The sequence below is a fragment of the Stegastes partitus genome, unplaced genomic scaffold (assembly GCF_000690725.1).
Source record: "Stegastes partitus isolate 25-593 unplaced genomic scaffold, Stegastes_partitus-1.0.2 Scaffold3915, whole genome shotgun sequence".
In the NCBI taxonomy this organism is placed as follows: domain Eukaryota; kingdom Metazoa; phylum Chordata; class Actinopteri; family Pomacentridae; genus Stegastes; species Stegastes partitus.
In genome coordinates, this window is record NW_007581646.1 from 1 (window position 1) to 4,146 (window position 4,146).

General features: G+C 39.7%; 1 long non-coding RNA gene across 1 annotated transcript; it reads right to left on the reverse strand.

Annotated features, from left to right (window-relative positions):
- Window positions 1-822: 822 nt before the first annotated feature.
- On the reverse strand, window positions 823-4,027 carry LOC103376342 (uncharacterized). The gene is made up of 4 exons (XR_521303.1): window positions 3,652-4,027; window positions 3,259-3,330; window positions 1,627-1,682; window positions 823-1,105 (listed from the first exon to the last, which is right to left on the reverse strand). It is a non-coding gene; the product is annotated as an uncharacterized LOC103376342 (long non-coding RNA).
- Window positions 4,028-4,146: the final 119 nt, after the last annotated feature.

The following is a 4,146-nucleotide window of genomic DNA, read 5'->3' on the forward strand; positions in this document are numbered from 1 at the left end:
CATGACTCCACTCTTGGCTCATTTTAGCCTTACATGGTAGTTAGGAGGGTTCAGCCAAGATGGCGACAGCCAGTGTCACCAAACTACGACTCAAATTTGTTCTTTAGTGAAACTATGGGTGAAGACAGAGAGGTTTTGTCCAGAAATGGCGACATTTTCTTAATGGTCAGCATTTAACTGTATATAATTCTGGGCATCATGACAGCTCCTTGAAAGTAAAATCCAAAGGCTGTATAGAAAAGATGACTGTAGCCTCCAGGTCTGAAAAGTGAGCATGGAAACGCCTTAAACCTGCATACTTCCTAGCTGCCAGCAGGGGGCGACTCCTTTTTGCCTTATGCAGGGCTGCATTTCTGGTTCTTGTGACCCACAATCAATATATAAACAAGACAGTTAAAGCTTAAGGAGCAATATTATGACAAAGTACTACATCCTAATTGTATGCATACTGACACTGATTTTGAATTGTGGTTCAACAGAAGTATTTTAAAAAACAAACAAACAAAAAAAACAAGCATGATGGGACCCGAAAACTATTATTTAGTTGAACAACCCTTTGAGCCAATCACTGCATCAAGTGTTTCCTGTAACTCTCCATCAGACTTCTGCACCTGTTGACAGGGATTTTGATTTTGTCCCACTGCTCATCAGCAAAGTGCTCTAATTTGTCCAGGACAGTTTTGTTTTTGTTTTTTAAAATTATTCTTTTCAACCAAAATTCAGAAGCAACATCTTATTTCACTAAATTATAATTTAGCAAATTTTTATTTATTATTACTTTTTTCAGTCTCTAGTTGTTTGAGTGACTATTGTGAATTTTCTTTAATGGAAGGGTATGAATACATTTGAGGACGACTGTATTGGTAGGACAAAACAAAATGTGCGATTTAGAGAGCAGGGAAAGTTTGACGCTTTATCCTGGATGCAGCAGCAGCTGTTGTTTTCTGTCATGAACTATGGCACAAGGTGTTGTTTTTAGTGCCCAGGTTCATGTGGATTTTGTCAGTGTAGACCTTGTAGCTCACATATTCAGAGTCTTCTGCGTCCAGTTGAGAGTCCAGAGAACAGTCGTCAACGTCCTGATCGCTCCCCTCGCTGTAGCACTCTGCACGGGCAAAAAAACAAAAGAAGTAAACAGATAAACAGAGAGAGTAAAGGAAGGACACAAGAAGAAAAGGAGAAAAGGAGTTACAAGAAGTTAAAGATGGGAGTAGAGTCAGAAAGATGGAAGGAAAAAGACTTAAAATAAGAAATATATAAAGACGAGCAAAGTTTGGAAGAAGAAAAAGGAGCAGCCACACAGGAATGAAAAAAATTAATAGAAAAGCAAAGGAAGGAAAGGAGTGAAGCAGCTGCAGAAGGAAAGAAAAGAAAAATGAGTTAGAATTCTGTGAAAAAGGAAGATGGGAGTGAGGACACAAAGGGAGAAAAAATGAGAAGAAAGACTAGAAAAATAAAGTTGGAATCAAAACATTAAAATGTAGGAAGATGTAGAGAACAGAAGGGTATCATTTAAAAGAGAAGAAGAACTATGAAAGGAAGTAACAGCGGTTAATGATCATGATTGTTTTCTTGTTTGCACCACATACAGTACAGATGTGTGTCAGTTATATTTAAGCGTCTGACCTTCGCTGTCGATCAGTTCGCACGGCTCGGCTGCTTCTGACAGTTTGCTGATCCACCTGCAGACAGATTCTCGGCCTTAAAGACTGCAGCATTCGACATGATAGACAGCAACCACTCATCAAATCACAAGATGACAAACAGAGATATGAAGATGATGAGGAGGAAGAGGAACTAAGTACATTTTTGTTCCTCTAAAAGTGGTGGCATAACAGGCGATGAACATTACCACATACTGAAAATACATGACACCGCTTTCTTGTTTGTGTTTACTGTAACTGTCTAATGAAGACAGGAATGCTAAAAAAACAAAAAAAAAGCTCTAGATGTTCTTGGTCCTCATAGGATGAACCCCAGTTGTTGTAGTAACCCCTTTACTTCCTGTGGTATCTGGTGTTCCACGTCATTGTATATGATTAGAGTCCCCAGGTCAAAGGTGATATCTGGATCTTGGAACTATGAGCCTTGTAGATGTATAAGTAGAGTAATCAGGTTAAAATCCATCTGGAGAGTCATCACATCATCTAGAGCAGGGGTACCTCTGCTGTGGTTCCTTGTGGCTTTGGAAAATAAATAGTGAGTATTTTAATTTAAATGTATTTTATTTTAGCTCGTTAGTTTTTAAAATGTAATTCTAAATTTGAAGATGTTTGTGAACTTGCTCAAAATATGGGTCATAACCACTGATGTGCGACACTCGCCGACATGTGCAGTGTTGCCACCTTGATGACGTTCTCGCTAAATCTGGCAAATTTCCAAATCATCTTGGCAGTTTTTTGAGGGTTTTTTTGGCTAAAGTGACTAGCAACAAATCTAGCGACTCTTTCTAGTGTTATTGGAGACTTTTCTGGTGTTTTGGAGACTCTGAAAACACGTATCATTGTGCAGTTACTGTCCTCAACGAGCAGCGGTGCTGCCGTGAGCTCCTCCCGTCCCAAAGCGCTCACAGGCGGTCAGCAGTCTGGTCAGCAGTCCAGCTGCAGGCAGCAGGACAACCAGAAGGCATTTTTAGTTTGCTTTAGGTGGATAATTTAAGATTGGCTTTTTATTTCATAAATACCAGGGTAATTTAAATAGATATTTAGTATTTTAATTAAAGGTAACCTTCAACCCAGCGTCTTTTTTGTTGTTGTTGGTGTTAAAAATGTTTTTGTTGCAGAAATAAAATTTTGTTTTCTCTGTAGCAGTTCATTGATTTCATAAATGCAACACACAAGTTTTTTTTTTTATACATGGCATAAAGGTAAAAACAATATATGCAGTGTTATCTTAATTTTAGATTTCAAAGGGGTTTTGGAAACGTCTACCCTTTCCTCTAATATTATTTATAATAGCAGACATATAGCATTCACATCAGGCGGCCATGGTGCCTCGCTGGGTGACATTGTGTTGCAGCAAAAACTAAAAATCAGTCTACAATGAGGCAGCTAGCAGCTTTGTGATGTTGTGTTATGTGCAAAGTGGTACTACATGTTGGTGGTCAGCAGGTGTATTGTATAATGGACCCATAGTTCAGCCTAAATAGAATAAAGACTGTTACACTTCCTACTCAGGCTCAGTATTAAAAATCCTCCTAATATTACTTATAAGGTGAAAATAAATAGTAAAGTAGTCAGGAAGCAGTGACATACTCACTTGTTCATCTCTGTGAAGCTTTCTGCAGCGATCAGAATGTTCACAACAAGAGGATGACTGGCTGTGATGGCACTGAAACCAAACACAGAGCAGGTCAGAGGTCAAACACACACTAACCTACTGCACACATCAACAGCTGATGGAGTCACTCAGCAGATTTCTCACCACGTAAATTTGATTTGACCAAATGAGACAGTTGGACTACTGTTTAACTGTATGTGTTTTTTTTAAAGACATTATGTTGGTGTAACTTCATGTTGACAGTGTGAAGCAGCAGCAGCAGAGTGTCTGGCCACAAACAGCCGACTCAGGCCGGTGCTGGGTTTTTGTGGGTCGGCTCTAACTGAGAGCTGCACACTTTAAGACGGACTGGTAAAAGCAAACGCGTCGTACTGTTTCTTCCTGCACTGCTTGGCCTGTTGGACGGTGAAGCCGGAAAGGTTGATGAATCCTTCGGCTTTCTCGGCCTGCAGAGAAGAAAAACGAGATCAGAGCGCTGAGAGAGCTGCCAGTGGTCAAAGAGACAGGATGCAGAGAGTCGCCTCGCTGCTTCGGACTGCAGAGGATCACGTTTGATCTGCAGGGTGACCTACTTTCTTTCTGACTGTGTACTGAGGTGAATTCATTCTACCAACACCAAGAGCTGGTTTCTGACAGACCTGAAAACTATTTACAGTCACAGAAGTACACAACATGCCTGAGAACCATTGGTATTTTATACTATATACAGTCGTCCTCAAATGTATTCCTACCCTCCATTAAAGAAGGAAAAAAACATCTGTTACTGAAATAAGTTGAAATCGACAAAAGTAATAATAAATAAAAATGTAATGAAAATCATGACATTGCTTTTGAATTGTGGTTCAACAGAAATATAACCCCCCTAGC